The 25,816-nt window shown below is 48.5% G+C and overlaps 5 non-coding genes and 1 pseudogene across 5 annotated transcripts; all 6 read left to right on the forward strand.

The window, feature by feature from the left end:
- Positions 1-13,926: 13,926 nt before the first annotated feature.
- On the forward strand, positions 13,927-14,137 carry LOC144388458 (U2 spliceosomal RNA; annotated as a pseudogene).
- Positions 14,138-14,420: 283 nt separating this feature from the next.
- On the forward strand, positions 14,421-14,584 carry LOC144388546 (U1 spliceosomal RNA). The gene has a single exon (XR_013452928.1). It is a non-coding gene; the product is annotated as a U1 spliceosomal RNA (small nuclear RNA).
- A 477-nt stretch (positions 14,585-15,061) lies between these two features.
- Positions 15,062-15,176, forward strand: LOC144388497 (U5 spliceosomal RNA). Its single transcript, XR_013452880.1, has one exon. It is a non-coding gene; the product is annotated as a U5 spliceosomal RNA (small nuclear RNA).
- A 5,590-nt stretch (positions 15,177-20,766) lies between these two features.
- On the forward strand, positions 20,767-20,954 carry LOC144388459 (U2 spliceosomal RNA). The gene has a single exon (XR_013452849.1). It is a non-coding gene; the product is annotated as a U2 spliceosomal RNA (small nuclear RNA).
- Positions 20,955-21,237: 283 nt separating this feature from the next.
- LOC120815215 (U1 spliceosomal RNA) lies at positions 21,238-21,401 on the forward strand. The gene has a single exon (XR_005711544.1). It is a non-coding gene; the product is annotated as a U1 spliceosomal RNA (small nuclear RNA).
- A 478-nt stretch (positions 21,402-21,879) lies between these two features.
- Positions 21,880-21,994, forward strand: LOC120815218 (U5 spliceosomal RNA). Its single transcript, XR_005711546.1, has one exon. It is a non-coding gene; the product is annotated as a U5 spliceosomal RNA (small nuclear RNA).
- The last annotated feature ends 3,822 nt before the right edge of the window (positions 21,995-25,816 follow it).

Consider the following 25,816-nt stretch of genomic DNA (forward strand, 5'->3'; position numbering starts at 1 on the left):
GTGAGCTGGGTCAGAGGATGGGGGAAGACTCAGGACAGACCCGGTAAACCCAAAAGTGTAGTGAGGGTGAACTGGGAACGTTTGGAGGAGGCCCCGGTCCAAAAGATTTTCAACTCACACCTCCGGCGGAGCTTCTCTCACATTCCTGTGGAGGTAGGGGACATTGAACCAGAGTGGTCTATGTTCAAAACCTCCATTGCTGAAGCCGCGGCGGTGAGTTGTGGCCTCAAGGTCTTAGGTGCATCAAGGGGCGGTAACCCTCGAACTCCGTGGTGGACACCGGTGGTCAGGGAAGCCGTCCGACTGAAGAAGGAGGCCTTCTGGGTTATGATAGCCGGTGGGACTCCAGAGGCAGTTGCAGTGTACCGACAGGCTCGAAGGGCAGCAGCCTCTGCCGTGATGGAGGCAAAGCAGCGAGTATGGGAGGAGTTCGGGGTAACTATGGAGAAGGACTTTCGGTCGGCACGAAAGTGTTTTTGGAAGACCATCCGGCACCTCAGGAGGGGGAAACGGGGAACCATCCAAGCTGTGTACAGTAAGGATGGGACCCTGTTGACCGCGACTGAGGAGGTTATCGGGCGGTGGAAGGAACACTTTGAGGAACTCCTGAACCCAACTACTACGCCCTCTTTGGTGGAGGCGGAGCTGGAGGCGGAGGAGGGATCATCGTCAATTAGCCTGGTGGAAGTCACTGAGGTAGTCAAACAACTCCGCAGTGGCAAAGCCCCGGGGATTGATGAGATCCGTCCAGAGATGCTAAAAGCAATGGGTGTTGGGGGGTTGTCTTGGATGACACGCCTCTTCAACATTGCGTGGAAGTCTGGGACAGTGCCAAAAGAGTGGCAGATCGGGGTGGTGGTACCCCTCTTTAAAAAGGGGGACCAGAGAGTGTGTGCCAATTACAGGGGTATCACACTACTCAGCCTCCCGGGTAAAGTCTACTCTAAGGTGCTGGAAAGGAGGGTTCGGCCGATAGTCGAACCAAGGATTGAAGAGGAACAATGCGGTTTTCGTCCTGGTCGTGGAACAACGGACCAGCTCTTCACTCTTTCCAGGATCATAGAGGGGGCTTGGGAGTATGCTCAACCAGTCTACATGTGTTTTGTGGACTTGGAGAAGGCGTATGACCGGGTCCCCCGAGAGATACTGTGGGAGGTGCTGCGGGAGTACGGGGTGAGGGGGTCCTTGCTTGGGGCCATCCAATCCTTGTACGCTCAAAGCGAGAGCTGTGTTCGGGTGCTCGGCAGTAAGTCAAAGGCGTTTCCGGTGGGGGTTGGCCTTCGCCAGGGCTGCGCCTTGTCACCAATCTTGTTTGTGGTCTTCATGGACAGGATATCGAGGCGTAGTCGGGGGGAGGAGGGTCTACAGTTCGGGGGGCTGCGGATCTCATCGCTGCTTTTTGCAGATGATGTGGTCCTGATGGCATCTTCCGTCTGTGACCTCCAACTCTCACTGGAGCGTTTCGCAGTCGAGTGTGAAGCGGTCGGGATGAGGATTAGCACCTCTAAATCTGAGGCCATGGTTCTCAGCAGGAAACCGATGGATTGCCTACTCCAGGTAGGGAATGTGTCCTTACCCCAAGTGAAGGAGTTCAAGTACCTCGGGGTCTTGTTCACGAGTGAGGGGAAGATGGAGTGTGAGTTTGGCCGGAGAATCGGAGCAGCGGGGGCGGTATTGCACTCGCTTTACCGCACCGTTGTGACGAAAAGAGAGCTGAGCCGGAAGGCAAAGCTCTCGATCTACCGGTCAATCTTCGTTCCTACCCTCACCTATGGTCATGAAGGATGGGTCATGACCGAAAGAACTAGGTCACGGGTACAAGCGGCCGAAATGGGTTTCCTCAGGAGAGTGGCTGGCGTCTCCCTTAGGGATAGGGTGAGAAGCTCAGCCATTCGCGAGAAGCTCGGAGTAGAGCCGCTGCTCCTTTGCGTCGAAAGGAGCCAGTTGAGGTGGTTTGGGCATCTGGTGAGGATGCCCCCTGGGCGCCTCCCTAGGGAGGTGTTTCAGGCACGGCCAGCTGGGAAGAGGCCCCGGGGAAGACCCAGGACTAGGTGGAGAGATTATATCTCTGCACTGGCCTGGGAACGCCTTGGGATCCCCCAGTCAGAGCTGGTAGATGTGGCCCGGGAAAGGGAAGTTTGGAGTACCCTGCTGGAGCTGTTGCCCCCGCGACCCGACCCCGGATAAGCGGTTGAAGATGGATGGATGGGAATTCACGTTTGGTCAATAACAACGGTCTTATTTTACCCGGGTAGTCAAGCGATCTGCGTTACGATCTCGGAGAATTTGTTCCGAGTGAAATCTCTATCGTACACGATCCTATCTACCTTCGCATAAAATGATGCATTAGAAATATCCCAGAATCATGTACTCAAAAAACATTTTTAAAAATAATAATAATAAAAACACCCAAAATGTAAAAAAATAATTGTATTCCCCAGACTATAACAACCACTTGATCAGTCATCCGTTTCCGTTATGTTCAACTCTTACTGTTACTTTAGAATTGGAATTTCAACTTCTTACCCGAGTTTGTAGATATTAATTATTTTTCGCTGGATACACGTGACGTCAATCAGGACTCCTCTGGTTTCCGCTGGTCCTTTCTCTCTTGTCTAAGGAGGTATGAGGCAGGATCATCAGCTGGTGATCCTGGAAAAGGCCTTTTTCTCCGGACGTGGAATATTTCAATAAAAGCTCGGTAGAAGAGAATGATTTGTCTGATAAAACAGAGTCTTGATGAATGATCAAAGTTGCAAAAAGTCCATTTATTGCTTGCAAGCAGGAGGTCAAATACACAGGCACGTATCACGGTGCTCTGTGGAAATGGCGTCTCAGAGCAGTAAAAATGCTGAGTTTTTATACACATGTGAAGGACATTCTCCGTGCCAGTTATGAGAAGCTGCAAAGCAGGTTGAGATAAGAACCCAGGTGAAGCTGAGGGTAGCACACATACACAAGATCCTCCTCAGTGGCCGGTGCAAATCATAATTAATTGACAGTAAAACATGGATCCGGATTTTTCGTACCGAATAAGATATGAACCAAGGCCATGAACAGAAGTCCTTTGTATTGAAGGGTCTATGAGATCGAGTTGACCGCCCTTTGTATCATGCTGCTCTTTGCACGTCAGGGTCAAATACAGACACACACGGGTTTAGCAAAAGACAATATTATAACATATTTTACCATTACATGCATCTCACACTCATACTGTCTCACACGCTCTCATGTCTCACACATTGTCTCTCATATTGTCACACACTGTCTCTCATTGTCCATGTCTGTACAATGTTGCGATGCAGAGAACATCTGGATAGCCGCTACATCTTTTGCTTTGCAGTGTGTGTGACTTTTCCTTTCTGGTACCTAGTGGTGGCCCCTTTCCCCTTCACTCCCCCACTCCTTTAGGCCTCCCTGAAACAGTCACCCTGTGCTGGATATTTTGTAATAAAAGCCTTATTTTTAAACAGACTGTTATTTAACCAACAAAAAGTAAAGCTTAAGATATCCTTCAGAATTCTTAACTCTATCTCCCCATAAATCTTTCTGCCTACTTGCCAGTACCACGTTGCCCCCCCCCCCCCCCCCCCCCGCGCTCCCCTGAAGTCAGACATGCTCAACAAGCTTGTAAACTACACTCAAAAAAATTACTCGTTGGCTTTACTCAAAAAAATCATGGAAAGGATTTCCACATGATTAAATTGGTTTCTCTCTATGCTAAACAATTACGTTACTCTAACACTATGTTATTGTGTTGGGTTACTATAGTTTTTGTAGAGTTGAATTGATATGAATGGTTTAACCACTTTCAACTAGATTTTAGTTAAGTTAGTTGAACTTAATTTATTGAGTTCAAATTATATTTAACCTATTAATTCACATTAACCTAACTCAATAGAATTGAGTTGGCCGAACTTAACTTCTTAGTGCTAAAAGAAAGCCATTCAATCAAATGGAAATCCTTTCCATGATTTTATTAAGTTAAGTCCAAGAATAAATATTAAGTGCAAAAAATGACAATAACACAAATAAAGAAACCTTGTATTATGTGGTTGAGGCAAGTTTATTCACAGGTCATTCAAGCTGACACTTATCCAAAGCGACTTGCATTTACATTACATGTCATTAAAGTGGACGCATTTGCATTGCATTAGATGGTTTACATTTTTACGATATGGTTTACATGTACAACCCATCCCACACAGTGGGAGCAGTTAGGGGTTGGGTGTCTTTCTCAAGTGCACTTCCCAGCGCACCTCCTGTACTCCATGCACACGGTCACCTGTTTTGTATCCCCCAAAACATTACAATGAACACCACAGGTGTTAAAACATGAACGGACTAACATCTGATCATAGTAGACCAACCATGTACTGCCCCTATTTATTGACCGGCCTGAAATTCCAACTGACCTACACTCAAAAAGAAATCACCGTAAATTGACGTTATTTTACTGGCAGCAAGGACGCCAGGAATTTACCGTTATTTTACCGGTATAAGACCGTAAATGTTTTTTTACAATATGTTACCGTAAAATGGATTACTGTATGTTACCGTAAACCTGAATGCATTTTACTGTGAATTAACTGCAATTTACTGGCAGTCGACGCTAGTAACTTACTGTTTTATTTACAGTGCCCTACCGTAATTTATGGTATGTTGTCGTATATTGGATTACAGTTTCTTACCATACGATTACTGTTTTTGTGTTATAAATACCAGAATGTTACCGTTTACTTATAACCGTATACTTTTGCATTTAATCCCCCACAAATTAAAGAAAGACAACCAAACTCATTTCGGTCATAGTGGTTGGAGTTTTTCAGATGCCTTCAAGACAAAAATGTTCGGCATTTGTAACCAAGATCAAAACATAAAATATGCCGCATGTATACAATAATAAATAAATGAATCATAAAATCATCTGGAACAAGGTAAACTAACTGCAACAATACGCTAAGGAACACTTTCAATTGACGCCAGCAAACGGCTGGCGTCCTTAATCCAGTGCCTCTGTAAAACAAACCAAAATAAAATATTTAGAAACACTGTCATTGGTAAAATATTAGAATTACAAAGATGCGGAAGACAACAAGATGTAAGGAAAGAGAATGTTAAACATGCTAGGCAAATAACACTTACCAGTGTACCACTTACTTAGTTTTTATTTTTCAAGATCGTTTTCGTCACGTCTTAGTCAGGGAAAAAAGGTTCGTTAACGAAAAATTTTCGTCATAGTTTTCGTCGACAGAATTAACACTGCGCAGGCGCAACCACCATCACATAGAACCACCATCCACAGAAGCCTGTGGGGAGGGAGAGCACAGAGGCTTTAGGAGAGGGTAATGTTGGTTTATGAGTACAGTAATATGATTAATATCTAAAATAATAATAATGATGATGATGATGATGGCAGCAGCAGGTGTCAGGACCAGGGTCCAGAAGGAACTACAATCTACGGAGACCTGCTAGGGGAGAAAGCACAAAAAACTCAGCGGTACGATGTGATTGTAAAACGAGTATTGATTAATCTCGAGATCAGGCATGAAAACGGGTCAAGGGTGGAAAAATGAGAAGGATATTACGTCTCTAGGGGTTTTCAACTGGTTTTGCCCCAGGGATCATTTTTTGCACCGACGAGGGGGGGGAGGGGGATTGACAACAACTAATAGGGGACAAGTCATTAAATACTCATCATGCATTATATTGCATTGCATATAATGCGTTCTCTCCTGCTGTGTTAAATGACTCAATAAGTTAGGCTTAGATTGACCAGCAAATATTTAAATTATTGAAACCATCACTCACCCTGTTCGCAGGTCACTGAATATGAATACCCCCCCCCCCCCCCAAAAAATACTCATCGAATCTACACGATTCACGGGTCACCTATTTTGGTTTCAAAACTGCGAATTTGGCCGAAAGGTAAGGGATCTTCATGCCTGTTTATTTCTGTCTTACTTTGTTGTAGAATACACATTGACAGGGTGTTGTCCTCTGGAGTTTAACACTAGAAGCTTCATCAGATCTTTTTTAAATTCTTCTGTGGATTTGTTGCACCTTCTCGCTGTCTCTACATTATTACTGTACTGTCTGCTCTTGAAATACGAGTATGAAATGCTCAAGATGCAGCTTGAAATGTGTTGCAGCATATAGTTAAATGAATGCATCACTGACCTGTTCACTCTGTACACAGAAATCCAAAGTGAAACAAAGATTAATCCTTTTTGGAATGCAAATTGTGAGTCATTTGATAAAGATTATTTATATATGACAAATTGACTTATTATTTAGTGGTCATTTTCTTAGCTGTTAACAGTGAGTATCAGCAATTTACTTGTCATGTTTTCCAGCGGGAGGATGATGTAGAATGCGTGCCACAAACTATTGTTTCTAGAAAACGTATACTATAATATTTAAATGATTACCGTCAGCATTAAAAACTGAAATGTAAGTTCATAAAAAATATCACTGTACAGAGATTCAGAATTATAAAATGTTTATTAATACATGCAAAATTCTTAAAGAGTGACTCTCCACATCAGGTCTGGAGGATTTGTTCAGGATGGGAAGGTCTACTTTTGCAAGAAATAAACACACAAACTTCTAAAAATCAATCCACTTATTTACTTGTATTTTCGCAAGTTAGAATCCCTGTAACGTGCCAAAAATAATTGTTAGAGCGGAGTTGTGTGTGTCAGGTGTTTCCCTGTGAGGTGGCCTGCAGTGTTTTCCACCACGCTAACCAAAAATCCAAACCCTACGGCGCAAAATTGCTCTGTTCAAAGGAAACTCAGCAGAAAGTTAACAGAAGAATTCAGTCATTGCGCCTCGCTGGAGAATAGAGCTGTGAGAGTCAAATATTACAAGAGTGTAAAAAAACAGACATTTGAGCTGCTTACGTTAATGAGAACTGCGGAGTACTAAAAACTTTATAGTAAAAAGTGTTTGTTTGTGTAAGTTTACCATGACTAAATATTACATTTACCTTTCTGTATTCCCAATGCAATCAGTTGATATAACTGTCACGAATGTAGGTTCTCGGGGCGCAGAGACAGCACGACACGGCAGGGTTGGTTGCAATACAATATGTCTTTATTGCAGTTTTCACACACACACACACACACACACACACACACACACACACACACACACACACACACACACACACACACACACACACACACACACACACACACACACACACACACACACACACACACACGGAGCAGTGAGGTCCCCGCGTCTTCCTCGTCTCTCCCTTGTCGCCGCTCTCACTGCTCTTAAAAAGACACGAACACAAAGTTAGATTGGCATCACCTGTGCGGATGCCAATTACTCCCACCTGGCACCGTTCCCTGAGCCACTCCCCCCTCTCTCCCGCTGCAGACGAGCCAAAACCACGCCCGCCACCACATACCCCCACCGCCCGACTTAGGCCGGGAAGCCCACCGGCCTAACCTACTCCCCCCCCCCCCCCAAGAGGGCGGGAGAGGAAGTCTGCCACGACCATCTGCGCCCCCGGCCTATGGACCACTCTGAAGTTAAAAGGCTGTAGCGCCAGATACCACCGGGTGATCCGGGCGTTGGCATCCTTCATGCGGTGGAGCCATTGGAGCGGGGCGTGGTCCGAACAGAGGGTGAAAGAGCGTCCCAGGAGGTAGTAGCGCAGGGAGTCCACCGCCCACCGGATGGCCAGGCACTCCTTTTCCACCGTGCTGTACCTGGCCTCCCTCTCGGACAGCTTCCGGCTGATGTATAAGACTGGGCGGTCGACCCCCTCCACCTCCTGGGACAAAACGGCCCCCAGCCCTCTGTCCGATGCGTCAGTCTGCAGAGTGAAGGGAAAAGAAAAGTCAGGGGTATGGAGGAGTGGTTCCCCACAAAGAGTCTGTTTCACCTTCTCATACTCTCGATATTCGACAGTTAGCGTGGATCTGGAAGGAAAACAGTTTAAATTCATTCGCATCAGACATGAGGATCCGCAATCACACAAGTTCATCTGTAAAACGAGACGGCTCCTTGTCGGTCTCCATGCACTAACCCGTACATGCAGCGTCTCGACGTAATTGGTCCCGTAGGTCAGCCTGGTGATGCCTTGCAGGTCGAACACAATCCGGTTCCAGTCATCAAGCAGCCTCAAAGGCATGGTGCAGATAAACGGATTTACTCGTGTCGTGCTGCGATAGGTGCTCGCCCGAAACCGCCGGCGATTGTTTTTATCGTCTTAACACACATGTGTCAAACTCGCAGGCAACTGCGCGCCCCCCGTATCGTTCACCACCCTGTCAGATTGTGAGCCCCACCCGCCGGGCAGATCGTCAGCACCATCCCTCACTATGACTATAATGGTCTGGCCCGCGTTTGATGCGTTTTTTTTCCAACAATGAGGGAAAAAAAAGCATGAATCTGGTGACTGCAGGGAAACGAACCCATACACACGCAACGCACATTTGTTTGTTCCGACACTGAGCCGTGGAAGCTGTCTGTGTCTGCAGGCATGCCTACCATACCTGGACTTCATAGAGGTGAAATCCTTCTTGAGATTTTTGACATGCATAACTAGAAAAGGAAGTTTGATGCCCAATGTCATCTTGGGGTCTGCGAGACATGTTATATATGTGGCACTGCAGGGAGCAGAGGAAACACAAGACGAGTGACATGGATGAGGGTGGCAAGTGCTTGAACTGGTTGACCTGAGCTGAAGAATCAGTTAAACATAAACTTACATGACAATCGCCTCCTCAAGCTCCAGCACCATCGAATTGGTGTCGTTCCTTACCTTTGAAGACACAGAAATATCATGTTTAGTTTACGCACAGAAATTATCTCAATGGCAATGCAGATCCAACAAAAACCAAATGCTCCGCCACTAGTGTCACCTGTTGCTTGGTAATCTCCTTTTCGGCCCACCTTGTGTATTGCTAACACTGACATTGAACCCTAACTAAGTACAAGGTTCTTCCTGAATAAGAAGGTGACTAATGATATCAGCCCCGTCAATTACGTAAAATCCCCCCCAAATCAATAACATTCAGGGGAAGACGCTGGAGAGTGTAGGATATTAGAAACAAATATACGATCCGGTTCATAAAATTAATAAAAATGCATATAGTGTACACCAGAATACAGCCATGATTCTGAAACTGTAATCAATAAAGCAATGACAATATTGTAAAACCACTGTCATTCTGCAACTGTAATAGAATAATACCAATGTGTAAGATTACGTGTTCAAGATTTGGAGCCTGGTCGGGGTTATCAAAAATTCAGCCGAATAACTTCTCTCGTTCTGGAAAATGTATTTGTCAGATCACAGGTCAAGTATCAGCGCTGCGTTTGCAAAGGCAGGAGCAGTTCAGGCAGCACACAGGCCGGAAGAACAACTAACTAACATCAGCAAGAACATCATGTTTATAACCCTTGAAAGACAGAGAAGGAAAGATTTCTATTGGCCCTAAACTGGCGTAGAGGAGGACCTTCCACCTCCCGCATCTAAGATCCGGTCACTTCCAATGTCCAGACTCCTGACTTAACGTAAACATCGTAAACAGAGTGTGTATGTTGAATAGTGTTGGTGTGTCTCTAACCCCCCTTGGCTGGTAAATCTTCTAGTTGACCCGCAGACCTTACATTCCTCAGCCAGGACATAAACTGACTCCCCATCCTGTCAGACCCGTGTCTGCCTGCTTGGCAGATCCTGCTTACCCCTTACCTAACTCTTAAATCAAGACAAGACAGCAAACCCCCAACTAAGCCCATGAAAATAACTTTTGATTATCAAATGTAGTTATGATTGTATTTGATGTAATGTAATCAACTGGAATGCATGCATGTAATACTTGAACAACAACTGATATTGACTAAGGATCATTCAAAATCCGAGTTACATTGAACTCACCAGAAGACCACTCCCAGAGGTGTGGACACTAACTTTCACACCTTTAAGCATTGGTATAAATACCTGTAGGAACCATTGTTCTGGAGTTCACTGGTGGAGACAACAGACGGGCACTAGGGATGGTCAAAGGACTGACCTGGGGCCTGTTGGTTGCTGAGACCAGCGGCTCCTCAGCTGAGATGTTCTTTTTACCACAACGCCATGTCTTTTATTAAATACATTTGATTTTAACCTTTTGATCAGCGATGACCTCTGTCCGTCCGGCGTTTCTTCATTTTTGAACACAACAATTTGGTGACCCCGACGTGATGGAGAGCAATAGACGGACGGAGGAACAACTGATCTGAACAAAGCCCAGCGATCGATTTTCTTCACTCACACGGTGCCATCGAAAAGGTAACCGACAACCAGTGGTTTTAAAACCTAAATGCTGTATAGTTTATCATAGAACATTTAGGTGTGAGTGGACAAGATATGATGTTTTGAGGTAAACTGAATTTTAGAGAAAAAAATAATAATTTTTCTCTTAGTTTGGATGGCCGTTGTGATAAAAAGCACATTGTATATAGTGTTTGTTTGGACGTCTCTGTGTGTGTTACCGACAAAGCTCGGTTGTGTAGCGTTAACATTAAGCGAATGGGTGGCGTTAATTAACCGATCGGTCATAATAAGGAATGAGTGAAAACCTAGTATAGACCTCAACCGGATGAGGGAAAACGTATCGCAACTTATAGATTGGATACGTAATGCACGGTGTATAACGTTCTAACAGAGTTAAAGACCCACGTGGCGCGTCGGGACCGTGATGCCGAGCAAAGGAGGGGGATGAGGTTCGCCGATCAGTGGCGACTAGCGGTTGTCTCAATAAGCCTCTTTTAGACTATGTTAGAAATCACAATAAATTAAATGTATGGACTAGACGACGCCTATATGGCTAGAAAGTAAGATTACATTTCGGAAATGAGCCTACGGGACTCCGTCAAATTTGCGGAATAATTGTGTGCAGAAACAAGACATGCGTCATGGGGACTCGGTCAGCATTTAATTAAATTGGAAGACCCAGGGAGGACAAAATTAATGGTAAAATTACAATACATTAGAGATGGGGGAATAACGTTCCCCCAGCCAATACACGGGGTTCCCGTAGTCGAATTGATTTTGTTTTTGTGCCAGCTGTGGCTGCTGTACGGAGGGCCGTGGTGGGGCCAGTGTGGTTCTCAGACCACAACCAACTTGAGGTGGCCTTTTCGGTGGCGGCCCCAATTTTTGGAAGGAGTTACTGGAAGTTGAATTGTGGGGTTTTGGAGGAGGAGGCTTTCCGTAGAGCCTTCACTTTACACTATGAGGGGTGGGTCTCACTGAAGCCTTTTTTTGACAATATTGTGGAGTGGTGGGAATATGTGAAGGTAAACGCCAGGGAGTTGACGGTGGGATATTGTTCACAACGAGCGAGGGAGGAGAAGGGGGGGTTTAGGAGGCTCCAAAGGGAGCTGCAGGCTATGATGGAGGCGTAGAACAAGGGGGAAAGAAGGGATAAGCAGAGGGAGAGGGAGGTGAGGGAGAATTTGGGCCTATACTTTAAGGGAAAAGCTGATGGGTTACTGAGGAGATGTGGGAGGGAATCCATCAATGTAGCAGAGACCTGTTCGCCCATGTTTTTTAAACAGGTGAGGGCTGCCCGGGCAAGAGCGTGCATTCCGGGGCTACGGGGGAAGGATGGTGACCTTGTCTCAGATCCGGAGGGGATGGTTGGGGTTGCCTCCAATTTTTTTGGGGACGCCATGGGGCCACAAGAGGTGGAAGAACCAGAGGAAGGAGGTTTTTTGAAGGGGCTTGAGGCTAGGGTGCCAAGGGAAGTGGTGGAGGCCCTAGAACGCCCGGTGGGTCTCGCAGAGTTGGAGGGAGCTATGAAAGGTTTGGGAGGGGGAAAGGTGCCGGGGATTGATGGGTTACCAAAAGAATTTTATGCGGCGTTCTGGGGGATCCTGGGGAAGGATTTTTTAGAAGTGGTGGGTGCAGTGCTGGAAGGGGGGCTGTTGGGGAGGACAATGAGGGAGGGGGTGTTGACCTTGCTACATAAGAAAGGGGAAAAAGAAGACTTGGGTAATTTCAGGCCGATAACTCTCCTCTGTGCTGATTATAAGATCATCGCTAGAGTGTTGGCCGGACGACTCTGATCTGCTCTGCCTCATGTGGTAAATGAGGATCAGACGTGTGGGGTGGAGGGGAGACGCATCCAATGGAATTTAGGGCTGGTGAGGGATTGCATTCACTGGGTGGAGGAACGCGGGGTCCCTCTGATGCTGGTGGGGTTGGACATGGAAAAGGCGTTTGATAGGGTGAACCAAGGTTTTTTGGCAGCTGTGTTAGAGAGGATGGGTTTTGGACCAATTTTTCGGAGGTGGTTAGGGATCATGTACACGGGGGTTGGGAGTAGGGTGGTTGTGAATGGGCATATGGGGGTTTTGGTGTCACAGCAGACGGGAGTGAGGCAAGGATGTCCACTCTCGCCACTGCTTTTTGTTATATATATTGAACCGCTAGCTGCAGCTATTCGGGCGGACGCGGGCGTGAAGGGATTGCGCCTTCCAGGGGGTGGAGGGAGGGATTTGAGGATATCCCAGTACGCGGATGACATGACGCTCTTTTTAACAACGGAGGGCTCCTTGCTCCGTGCTTTGGACGTCTTGGGGTCCTTTTCAAAAGTATCCGGGGCAAGGGTCAATGTCGGAAAATCCAAGGTTAAATATTTTGGACCTTGGAAGGGGAGGGGAGGAGGGCTGTTTGGATTGTCGGAGTGCGAGGGTCCAATGAGAATACTGGGGGTGGATTTTGAAGACAGCGAGAGTGGGCCGCTGAACTGGAGGAGGCGCCTGGCAGCACTAAGGTCACGAATAGGACTGTGGAAGGCCCGACGTTTGTCTTTAACTGGGAGGGTTTTGGTGGTGAAAGCGGACATTTTGCCGTCAATGATTTACCTGGCGTACGTTTTCCCCCTGCCACCGGAGTATAGGAGAAGATTAGTGCGGGATGTTTTCTCCTTTGTGTGGGGGGGATACGAGTATGTGAGGAGGGGCTGGATGAGACAAGGGGTACCAGAGGGGGGAAGGGGAGTGCCTGATGTGCCACTTAAGTTAGATGTTCTTTTCTTTTCCTTTTGCTGCAACGGGGTGAAGTTCCCTAGTGGGCACTGGTACCATGTGCTGCTCATGTTTTGGCTATCCTTTCCTTTGAGGAAGTGGGTTAAATGGGAGAACGGGCGGCCAAAAGGGGAGGTTATGCCACCACACTACAGGCAGATGATGGGCTGGGCTAAAAGGCACAAGGAATGCGGGGAAGGTGACCTAGGCCTGGATCATCGGGAACTATACAAGGCAATAGTTGCAAAACAGGGACCTGTGAGAGTTTGCGGGGTGGGCAGGGAGGAGTGGCTGTTTGCGCAGCACAAGGAACTGCCAAACAGACTAAAGGACATCAACTGGCTATGTCTACATAAGAGGATGCCTGTGAGGGACACTTTATATAGGCATGGCCTGTCAAGGCTGCGCTCCTGCCCACGATTAGGTTGTGGCAGAGACGAGGACTTATCTCATGTATTTTGGGGATGTGGGTTTGCAAGAACAATGTGGGGAGAGCTGGGTTTTTTTTTTCCTAAACTGGGGGGACTGTGTTATGAGATGCTGATGCTGGGGGTGGGTCTGAGGGGACGGGGATGGGAGGGTTTTTTGTTGTGGTTGATTCTGTCAATAGGGAAGGCAGCACTGTGGGATGACAGAATGGCATTAATAAGAAGTAATGAGGTGAACAGGGTTGAAGGAGTGGTGGCGAAGGTGAGGGGGGAGGTGCGGCGGATGAAAAGGAGGGAGGAGGAGAGGCATGGGTACCATGCAGCCAAGGAGCGATGGAAGGGAGTGTTAGCTTAGGTAAGAGGGTGGGGAAGGGGGTTGCTATGGTATTGGGTGCATTGGTACAGTCTGTATGTTGTTGTTTTTTTGTGTTGATGAAAATGACAATGTAATGTAATATTGTGTGTTGGTGTGGAATGTGTAATGTGTAATAAAAAAAAATAAAAAAAAAAAATCTGTTCTTATCAGTTTAATATCTGATATGTCCTCTATACGAGGACTACATATTAATCCGATTTTTAGCTCTGGGAGATGAAAAAGGGGCTTGCTCCGTTCACTCCAAGCATCGACCCGGTATTGCAGCACCTCCGGGAACGGTGCACCCTTTAAATTGTGGAAAATAAAAGAAATGGTTACCTGAATCAGTGGTTTGGTGTTGGAAATGATTTCTGCTTTGAGTAAAACAAGTCTCACCTCCACATAGTTTTGAAGACTGAGGCTTTTGGCAAGTGACTTATGCTTACTCATCAATCATCAATGGTGCCTTTGTTTTGCAAGTCTCAAATCACTGATTTTAAATTCACTGATCTGTGAAGATGGCGCCATCTGCGAACCGTCACCACAAATGCTGTGACTGGGAATACCGTCCCTGCCTCTGTCACCACCAACTCATACTTACCTGGCAGGGGAGATACCATGATCAAGAAGGTGGTTCACCCAGGGCGAGGCTCAGTCATTGCACTGCGACTGTGCTGACCACTGCGAATTCCCCAAATGTGGGAATCTCGACTGCATAATTTGTGGTAGTGGGGGACTGCGTTCGCGCTCTCCCCTGATATTGAAGTCAAAGAAAAACCAGATGTCCCGTTTAATCCTCACTGGAGTCTCCTGTGGAGCAGGTCTCAAATCAGCACTGTCTGAATCCAAAGTGAAATCAACCAGATGTCAGCAGGATTTTACAGGGATTAATCATCACTGCACTGGAGTCTCCAGTGGAGGGAGTCTATAATCAGCAAATCACTGTCTGAATCCAAAGTGAAATCAACCAGATTTCAGGATGAATCATCACTGCACTGGAGTCTCCAGTGGAGCAAGTCTCAAATCAGCAAATCACTGTCTGAATCCAAAGTGAAATCAGCCACATTTCAGCAGGACTTTACACTTTTGCTTGTAAACAAATCAATGATTTTTTGATGGCTGGTGCTGGGGAATGGGTTTGGCATTGGACAACCGCAGCTCAACCAATCCCAACCACAAGAGGGATCACTGTTGCGACTGGGATATAAGGCTGCCTGCCACCTGATTCTGCAACTGACTTTGGTTTCTCTTCAATACGCATAAGTCTTTCGCCTTTTACTAAAGACTTCCGTGGAGAGGAACTACAATGAGTTGACCATATTTTTGGCAGGCTCTGCCAATTGGCGGAGCCTCATGTACTTGTGTGAAAAGAAAATTAGTTGGACAGAGGCTCCTGACAATGTACACAAGAACAATGCAATGCAACAATGCAAGAACAATGTGGGGAGAGCTGGGGTTTTTTTTTCCTAAACTGGGGGGACTGTCTTATGAGATGCTGATGCTGGGGGTGGGTCTGAGGGGACGGGGATGGGAGGGTTTTTTGTTGTGGTTGATTCTGTCAATAGGGAAGGCAGCACTGTGGGATGACAGAATGGCATTAATAAGAAGTAATGAGGTGAACAGGGTTGAAGGGGTGGTGGCGAAGGTGAGGGGGGAGGTGCGGCGGATGAAAAGGAGGGAGGAGGAGAGGCATGGGTACCATGCAGCCAAGGAGCGATGGAAGGGAGTGTTAGCTTAGGTAAGAGGGTGGGGAAGGGGGTTGCTATGGTATTGGGTGCATTGGTACAGTCTGTATGTTGTTGTTTGTTTTTTTTGTTTTTTTTGTTGATGAAAATGACAATGTAATGTAATATTGTGTGTTGGTGTGGAATGTGTAATAAAAAAAATTAAAAATAAAAAAAATCTGATCTGTTTTTGGCCACAAAAGCCAAGCGTTCGAGAACGGAACAATGGCTATGACACCCCACGAGCAGCCGATCCCAAGGGTCGGGCTGAGATATACTTTAAGGTTTCGAGCTACGAAAGAAGACGACCAAGTCCTGTCGAGAGTTTTTTTTGGAAAACAAGTAATCATGGGACAGCTGCATTTGATGGTGCAGGATGTTCTGTGTATCCAGTGGAACCAGCAGGAAAAAGCCTTCGACGTTACCCTTGGGAGCGAGGACATCTACAGAAGGGTGTCTGAAATCTGCAGAAAGGATGCGAAGGTGAGCCCTCTTGCCTACTATGAGGTCCTGAACCTCGACAGACCGAACTTCAGAACAGTGTCAGTCCATATGTACAACCCTTTTGTGACTGATGAAGCCTTAGTTTCATTCCTGGGCCGCTACGGGGAAGTAGCAACTGCAGCCCGGCATGTAAAGGATCCCCTCGGTTTTTGGACCGGCCGTCGGCAGTTCCAGGTCCTGCTGAATCCAGACCCGACAGGGCCGGATGGGCTACAACACCCCCCTGCTTTTTTTAGTCTTGGGGGAGACCGAGGGTATTTGTTCTATAACCGCCAGCCAGCCTTCTGCCGAAAATGCAGACGGTCTGGCCACTCGGAGACAGGCTGCACAGGAGAAAGTTGCCGCTTTTGTGGGCAAACAGGACACGCGGCCAAGGACTGCACTGTCCCTAAAAACTGCCATGGATACGGAGGGTCGGACCACCTCTATAGAAGCTGTCCCAGCCGCAAGAGGACCTTTTCTGAAGTAACCAGACAAACGGGAGTCTCCAACAGAACTTTGGAGCAGGGGAAAGGATCCAAGACATCGCAGAATTCCGAGGAGGGGCCACTACAGATGGGGTCCGGAGCAGAAACCACAGAGGGAGAAGGGAAGACCGCATTGCAGGAGGAAGGGGCAGTATTGGAGGATGAGGTAGCTCGGGCAGCAGACCATGGCGTGATGGAGGAGTTTCCTGAGCTTACACTTGGTGCATCATTCCCCACAATGAAGCAAGGGGTCCGAAAGCTCTCAGAGGTTTTTGAAGAGCAGGCACCTGAGTATGAAGAGGGTGCGGAGGAGGAACACAGCAAAAAAAACAAAAGGAAGAAGAAGGATGCGGGAGCCAAAAAGGAGGGGATTGACGGCAGTAGGAGAGAGGAAGCTGTGAAGCCAGGGAAGTCCACTGACGAGGTGCAAGAAGGTGGAACTCAGGAGGAACTACAGGGCCCAAATGGGAATGTTGCAGTAGAGGGGGCGGAACAGTGCATGGGGGAAGGGGCCGTTTTGACGGCTGAAGGGCTGGGGATTGATTTCGATCTCCCCCAAGGTTTGCTCATGTTGTCATCCCCGTATGGGGTGGACATATATGACGGGCCTAGTCGACCGGTAAACTCACCCAACACAGTGCCCCTTTCCTGGGCTGAAGAGATGGACAAAGACACATCCTACACCCAGTAGGAGTCTGAACTTTGCTTTATGGCTTCGTTTAAGGTACTGCCTTTAAACACAAGGGGAATGAGGAATATAGTGAAAAGGAGGACTGTTTTTGATTTTGTGAACACACTCCAAGCCGATATTTTTTTTTTGCAGGAGGTTCATTTACGGGATGCTGGGGACATCCAAACCTTTGCAAAGGAGTGGACCAAAGGGGACTCAGTCTGGAGTGTAGGGGGGGGTCCACGCTACTGGGGTGGGCATTTTATTTGGTTCTAAAGAAATTATGGTGGAGGCATCCTTTGTTATTGTCCAGGGGAGGATAATGGGTACAGACGTGACATGGGGCACAGTCAAGCTTAGGGTTATTGTGGTTTATGGGCCACAATCAGCAACCGAGAGGAAGGACATGATCGGCCAAGTGGAACCACACCTTGCCACTAGCAGGCAGGTTATTTTAGGGGGTGACTTAAATGTCGAGCTAGGTAGAGGGGGGGATACCAGTGACGTTTTTATCACCAATTTAATGGCCAAGCATGGCTTAGTAGACGGGTTGAAGGGGGTTAAACCACATGCGCTAGGTCCTACGTGGCGGAACTCAAGGGGCGCAGCAAAGCGTCTGGACTACATATTTACCTCGAGGTCCTTGAGTTTATTGGCAGGCAGAGTGCTCCCCGTGTTTTTCTCTGACCATGATGGAGTACTGCTGGAGGTGCGCTCATGTGCACCAGTTTTTGGGTCTGGGTTCTGGCGTCTTAACATTAACATCTTGGAGGAGGAGGTGTTCATTAAAGATTTCCGCCTGTTTTTCAGAGGTCTGGTGGGTTTAAGGCCGATGTGTCCTGGAGCTATTGAGTGGTGGGAGGTTGCCAAAGAGAGGATAAAGGCCTTTTGTGTACGATACAGCAAAAGAAAGGCAAGGTGGGCAAAGAGAGAAGTGCTTCGCCTACAGCGACTACTCGAGCTTGAGTACACTAGGGGGAACTCGGACGGCACTTTAAACCAGCAGGCTTGTGACTCCCTCAAATCGCAGCTTAGGGATGTCTTTGAGTCAAAAGCCAGAGCCTACCTGTTGCAGTCACGTGAAAAATTCATTGAGAGTTTTGAAACGTGTTCAGCTTCTTTCTTCAGCTCAATAAGGGCTGACAGGGCAAAACGGGTAGTGACCGGGGTTAGGGACGAGCAGGGTAGGATTGTGTCGGATAGGGTGCAGATGGTGCGGGCCGCCACCGAATACTACCGCACAGAGTTTTCAGAGAAGGAGATAGACGTAGGTTGTGGGGAGGTCTTTCTGGATTTGTTGACCCAGCGAGTGCCCTTGAACATAGCACAGACGCTAGATGCCCCGCTCACCCTTGAAGAACTCGAGGGTGCTCTCAACAGAATGAACAGGCGAAAAGTGCCAGGTATCGACGGGCTACCGGCAGAATTTTATCTAAAATTTTGGGACATTCTGGGCCCTGTAGTGTTGGAGATCCTTTCCGCAGTACTCCGCACAGGTGCGATGGGAGGGTCTTTGGCCACTGGAGTTATCTCTCTTCTTTTTAAGAAGGGGGATCCAACCGACCTAGGGAACTGGCGGCCACTGACCATGCTGTGTGTCGACTACAAGCTCCTGGCAAAGGTGTTGGCGGACCGTCTGGGCACAGCACTTGCTCATGTGGTCCATGTGGATCAGACTTGCGCAGTGGCGGGACGTTCGGTGAGATGGAATCTCCAGCTTATCCGGGACGCTGTTGCATGGGCGGAAGACAGGCAGCTACCGCTTATGGTGGTGGGCCTCGATCAGGCAAAGGCGTTTGACAGAGTGCACTGGGGTTTCATGTTTAGGGTTTTAAGCAGATTAGGGTTCACGGATAGGTTTGTAGGGTGGTTACGTGTATTGTACACAAGCGTGGGGAGCACAGTTTCGGTTAACGGTCACCTAGGGGAGGTTTTTAGGGTGCACGCAGGGGTCAGACAGGGGTGTCCGCTCTCACCACTGCTCTACATCCTTTACATGGAGCCCCTGGCGGCGGCCATTCGGGCTGACCCGGGTGTTAAGGGTTTTCTGATACCTGGCAGCGGAGGCCTACGGGTCAAACTGTCTCAGTACGCAGACGACACCACACTGCTGCTAAACAGCGATGCCTGCCTAACTCGATCCTTGGAGATTATCCAGAGCTTTGGGCGGGCAGCTGGCGCAAAACTAAACACCGCCAAGTCCTCATTGAAGTTCTTTGGGCGCTGGAAAAACAGGACGGACGTACCAGGGGGGCTTCCGCTCTGCGAAGGACCCCTGAAGGTATTGGGGGTCAGCTTTGAGATAGTCCATAGTGCCACGGTCAACTGGACCAGGCGTTTCTTGGCAGCCCAGAAAAAGCTTGCTCTCTGGAGAAGCAGGAAGCTGACTTTGATAGGGAAGGTACTTGTATTGAAGGTAGACGTTCTGCCATCTCTCCTCTATTTGGCATACATTTATCCTTTGCCTGTCAGCATGAGGAGGCCCCTAATGCGTCTCGTCTTCTCTTTTATCTGGGGAGGACGATACGAGTATGTGTCGAGGACCTGCATGATGGCTGCAATTGAAGCAGGAGGGAGAGATGTGCCACACCTCCCCCTGAAACTGGACTGCATTTTTGTTTCCTTTTTGTTTAGCCAGTTATCTGTTCCGGTGGCACATCCATCAGGACACTTTATGCGGCTATATTTCTCTTACCAGGCCAGGGGTGTGATAGCTTGGAGTAATCTAGCTCCCCGGGTGGAACAGCAGCCATGGCACTACCATCATGCAGCAAGGTGGCTGCGGGCACACCCTGAGGCCTCGGGAACAGGCGTGTTATTGAGCCACAGGGCACTTTACCAAGTCGCCAGGAAGAGAGTGGTAGCACCTGCAGTGGTCGGGACACCAGCAGGAGTTTGGTGGGGGATCCAACCGCGGGGCATTGACAATGGGCTCAAGGACCTCAACTGGTTATGTCTCCACGGGTGCCTGCCGGTACGAGAGCTGCTTTATCGGCATGGTTTGACCAGAGCCCCCGTGTGCCCGAGGATTGGATGTCTACACGATGAGACCATTAGACATGTAATGTGGGACTGTACTTTTGCAAGCGAGGGGTGGAAAAGAGCAAATAAGTGGCTAGTACAGCTGGTCCCGGGGTTCCATTTAACTTGGAGTGTGGTGAAAAGAGGGGTGAGCTTGGGAAGGACAATGGTCCTCACATGGCTAATTGTAAGCCTTGTCAAGAGGGGCCTGTGGCGGGCGAGGCAAGACCTGGTGAACAACAAGGAAGTTAGCGTGGAGGGGGTGGTGAAGAGGATCGAGCTGGAGTTGAAGGGGAGAATAATGATGGACATCAGGAAGTGGGGGAAGCATGCCGCCTTGGAGAGGTGGAAGGGAGGACTTGGGTTAAGGGGGGTTCCTTGGGACTAGGTAGACTGACCTCATCCCTGAAAGTTGTCATTTGGTTTTGGTTTTTGGTTTGTTTATGTATTGGTAGAAGACCGAACTACAGAAATGAGTTTGTATGCATTTGTGTTTGGTTTGTTGATGTATTGTGAAGAGAAATGACCACAGATATGAGTTTGTATTGTGCAAAGATCTTTTTCATAATAAAAAAAAAAAAAAAAAAATCTGTTCTTATCAGTTTAATATCTGATATGTCCTCTATACGAGGACTACATATTAAGCCGATTTTTAGCTCTGGGAGATGAAAAAAGGGCTTGCTCCGTTCACTCCAAGCATCGACCCGGTATTGCAGCACCTCCAGGAACGGTGCACCCTTTAAATTGTGGAAAATAAAAGAAATGGTTACCTGAATCAGTGGTTTGGTGTTGGAAATGATTTCTGCTTTGAGTAAAACAAGTCTCACCTCCACATAGTTTTGAAGACTGAGGCTTTTGGCAAGTGACTTATGCTTACTCATCAATCATCAATGGTGCCTTTGTTTTGCAAGTCTCAAATCACTGATTTTAAATTCACTGATCTGTGAAGATGGCGCCATCTGCGAACCGTCACCACAAATGCTGTGACTGGGAATACCGTCCCTGCCTCTGTCACCACCAACTCATACTTACCTGGCAGGGGAGATACCATGATCAAGAAGGTGGTTCACCCAGGGCGAGGCTCAGTCATTGCACTGCGACTGTGCTGACCACTGCGAATTCCCCAAATGTGGGAATCTCGACTGCATAATTTGTGGTAGTGGGGGACTGCGTTCGCGCTCTCCCCTGATATTGAAGTCAAAGAAAAACCAGATGTCCCGTTTAATCCTCACTGGAGTCTCCAGGTGGAGCAAGTCTCAAATCAGCACTGTCTGAATCCAAAGTGAAATCAACCAGATTTCAGCAGGATTTTACAGGGATTAATCATCACTGCACTGGAGTCTCCAGTGGAGGGAGTCTATAATCAGCAAATCACTGTCTGAATCCAAAGTGAAATCAACCAGATTTCAGGATGAATCATCACTGCACTGGAGTCTCCAGTGGAGCAAGTCTCAAATCAGCAAATCACTGTCTGAATCCAAAGTGAAATCAGCCACATTTCAGCAGGACTTTACACTTTTGCTTGTAAACAAATCAATGATTTTTTGATGGCTGGTGCTGGGGAATGGGTTTGGCATTGGACAACCGCAGCTCAACCAATCCCAACCACAAGAGGGATCACTGTTGCGACTGGGATATAAGGCTGCCTGCCACCTGATTCTGCAACTGACTTTGGTTTCTCTTCAATACGCATAAGTCTTTCGCCTTTTACTAAAGACTTCCGTGGAGAGGAACAACAATGAGTTGACCATATTTTTGGCAGGCTCTGCCAATTGGCGGAGCCTCATGTACTTGTGTGAAAAGAAAATTAGTTGGACAGAGGCTCCTGACAATGGAGCACAAAGTTGTGTTTACTTATCACTGGAGTCCCTAGTCTCAAATCACTGTCTGAATCCAAAGTGAAATCAACCAGATTTCAGCAGGATTTTACAGGGATTAATCATCACTGCACTGGAGTCTCCAGTGGAGCACGTCTCAAATCAGCAAATCACTGTCTGAATTCATTGTGAAATCAACAAGATTTTCAGCAGGACTTTGCAGTGATTAATCATCACTGGAGTCTCTAGTGGAGCCTTGCAGCAAGTCTCAAATCACTGTCTGAAACAACAGTGAAATCAACCAGATTTCAGCAGGAGTTTACTCTTTTGCTTGTAAACAAATCAATGATTTTCGCGGAAGGGGGCAGCGTGGGGAGTGGGTTGCTAAGTAGCAAGCGACTGCTACGCCCAGTTGAAAGAACCGCACCCCGACAATTTAGCAATGTGCTGGTACGTTGGGTCTGCAAACAAACAGTTAGGTGTTATCGCTTCTCGGCCTTTTGGCTAAGATCAAGTGTAGTGGTTGGTGCTAAAGCTGTGCGGTGTATGGAGCTTGGTGGATAAAGTTGCTGGAGTCCCGTCCTCACACAGGCTATCATGTCTGCAGGACTTAGGAACTCGGTGCGATTCACTTGGAAGGTTAAAGAAGATGAGAAACATGGGAAGAGGGAATGGTTCGTGCGTACGGTCGTGGTGGGAGCACTGAAGATTGACCCCGCCCACGTATACTGCCTGCAGTGGAATGCAGCAGGAGGTGGTTTTGACCTGACTCTACACAGCCAAGCAGTGTATGAGAGGGTGATGGAGACAGCGAGGGAAAAGGCGGAAGAAGAGCCCTTTTCAAAGTTTCGGGTGGAGGCTCTTTGCAAGAGGAACTTGAAGATTGTGACGGTCCACATGTACAACCCATACGTGGGGGACGAGACGGTCATATCCTGGTTGTCGAGGTATGGGAAGGTGGAGTCGGCGGTGAGATACCTGAGGGACAGTTTCGGCATCTGGTCAGGGCGGAGACAATTAAAAGTTCTCCTCGAGGACAACCCCGGCGGAGGCGGTGGGCTGCGGCATCCTCCAGCCTACTTCAGCATTGGTGAGGACAGGGGTTTCCTCTTTTACTCCGGCCAGCCCAGTTTCTGCAGGCAATGCCGCAGCTTTGGGCACATGGCGACGGACTGCACCGAAGGGCGATGCCGGAACTGTGGTGGAAGGGGACACAGCGTGGCCACGTGCGGGGCCCCAAAGACGTGCCATGGATGCGGAGGAGAGGGGCACATTGTCCGCGACTGCACAACCACAACCCGTAGCTACGCAGAGGTAGCAGTGCAGGGGGAGGTCTCTGTCCTCACCCCGTTGGAGGAGGCACTACAGTCGCTCTCTGGAGAGGAGGGAAGGGCTGCTGCACGGGACGAGTCTGCGACTGACCACATCGGCGCAAACGAAACGGAGGAGCGGATGGACACACAAGTGGTTGTGAGCCTGGGAGACTCTCTGCCACTGGTGGGGTCCTGGGCAGACTGTGTGATCAGCTCGGAGGAGGAGGACACCAGGAAAGAGACAATCCAGGGGGTCAGGAAGAGGAGCAGTTCATCCAGGGGTGAGCAGGCTGAGTCTTCGGCAGAAGCAACCGAGGCTGGACCACAGGTGCACAGGTCGAGAAGGAGGAAGAAGAAGCTGGCAGACGGCCGTGCGATGGGGGAGAGCCGGGAACCCCCAGGATCCGAGTCGGAGGGTAGGAGCCAACAGGCTTCTGTGGAGATTTCATCGGGTGGTGCAGGAATGGAGAAAACCGGGGGGACTCCGCGGAGGGAGCCGCCCCAGGACGTTTCTCAAAGCCCGGTACTGCAGGAATATGTTGCCAACAATGATCAACTGGAAGATGGTTGCTTGCCAACAGCGAGCAACCATGGGACAGAGGGTAAAGGGGGGGGGGGGCACATTTGTGAAGTATTGAATGGCCTTGTTTTCAGTGGTGACCATAAATGTCAGGGGTATGAGAAATATTGTGAAAAGGGCGAGTGTTTTCCAATACCTGTTACAGACGCCCCTACATGTTTGCTTTCTGCAGGAAGTGCATCTAAAGGATGGTGGGGATGTCAGGGAGTTTTCGGAGGGCTGGCTCAAGGGTGAGTCGAGATGGGGTGTAGGGGGGGTACACTCCTCAGGGGTGGGAATCCTGTTTGGAAATAAAGATTTCCAGGTCCGGGACAGCTTCTCAGTAGTGCAGGGGAGGGTACTGGTGGTGGATGCATTATGGAGGGGGGTTTTCTTTAGATTTATCAATGTGTATGCACCAGCGGAGCCGAAAGGACGTAAGGCCCTTTTTATTGCACTTAAGGAGGTGTGTGTCACGAATAAGGTGGTGGTTCTAGGGGGGGATTTCAACGTCTCTTTGGAGGGGACAGGGGATTTCAGTCGGCCGTATTTGGAAGAGGTGGTGCAGGCTTTCATGCTGAAGGATGGGTACAGGGCAGTCGAGCCGGCAAGGGAGGGCACCACTTGGTCGAATACACGGGGTTCCCGTAGTCGGATTGATTTTGTTTTTGTGCCTGCTGTGGCTGCTGTACGGAGGGCCGTTGTGGGACCAGTGTGGTTCTCAGACCACAACCAACTTGAGGTGGCCTTTTCGATGGCGGCCCCAATTTTTGGAAGGGGTTACTGGAAGTTGAATTGTGGGGTTTTGGAGGAGGAGGCTTTCCGTAGAGCCTTCACTTTACACTATGAGGGGTGGGTCTCACTGAAGCCTTTTTTTGACAATATTGTGGAGTGGTGGGAATATGTGAAGGTAAACGCCAGGGAGTTGACTGTGGGATATTGTTCACAACGAGCGAGGGAGGAGAAGGGGGGGTTTAGGAGGCTCCAAAGGGAGCTGCAGGCTATGATGGAGGCGGAGAACAAGGGGGAAAGAAGGGATAAGCAGAGGGAGAGGGAGGTGAGGGGGAATTTGGGCCTATACTTTAAGGGAAAAGCTGATGGGTTACTGAGGAGATGTGGGAGGGAATCCATCAATGTAGCAGAGACCTGTTCGCCCATGTTTTTTAAACAGGTGAGGGCTGCCCGGGCAAGAGCGTGCATTCCGGGGCTACGGGGGAAGGATGGTGACCTTGTCTCAGATCCGGAGGGGATGGTTGGGGTTGCCTCCAATTTTTTTGGGGACGCCATGGGGCCACAAGAGGTGGAAGAACCGGAGGAAGGAGGTTTTTTGAAGGGGCTTGAGGCTAGGGTGCCAAGGGAAGTGGTGGAGGCCCTAGAACGCCCGGTGGGTCTCGCAGAGTTGGAGGGAGCTATGAAAGGTTTGGGAGGGGGAAAGGTGCCGGGGATTGATGGGTTACCAAAAGAATTTTATGCGGCGTTCTGGGGGATCCTGGGGAAGGATTTTTTAGAAGTGGTGGGTGCAGTGCTGGAAGGGGGGCTGTTGGGGAGGACAATGAGGGAGGGGGTGTTGACCTTGCTACATAAGAAAGGGGAAAAAGAAGACTTGGGTAATTTCAGGCCGATAACTCTTCTCTGTGCTGATTATAAGATCATCGCTAGAGTGTTGGCCGGACGACTCCGATCTGCTCTACCTCATGTGGTAAATGAGGATCAGATGTGTGGGGTGGAGGGGAGACGCATCCAATGGAATTTAGGGCTGGTGAGGGATTGCATTCACTGGGTGGAGGAACGTGGGGTCCCTCTGATGCTGGTGGGGTTGGACATGGAAAAGGCGTTTGATAGGGTGAACCAAGGTTTTTTGGCAGCTGTGTTAGAGAGGATGGGTTTTGGACCAATTTTTCGGAGGTGGTTAGG

The sequence above is a fragment of the Gasterosteus aculeatus genome, chromosome 15, assembly GCF_964276395.1.
Source record: "Gasterosteus aculeatus chromosome 15, fGasAcu3.hap1.1, whole genome shotgun sequence".
Lineage (NCBI taxonomy): Eukaryota > Metazoa > Chordata > Actinopteri > Perciformes > Gasterosteidae > Gasterosteus > Gasterosteus aculeatus.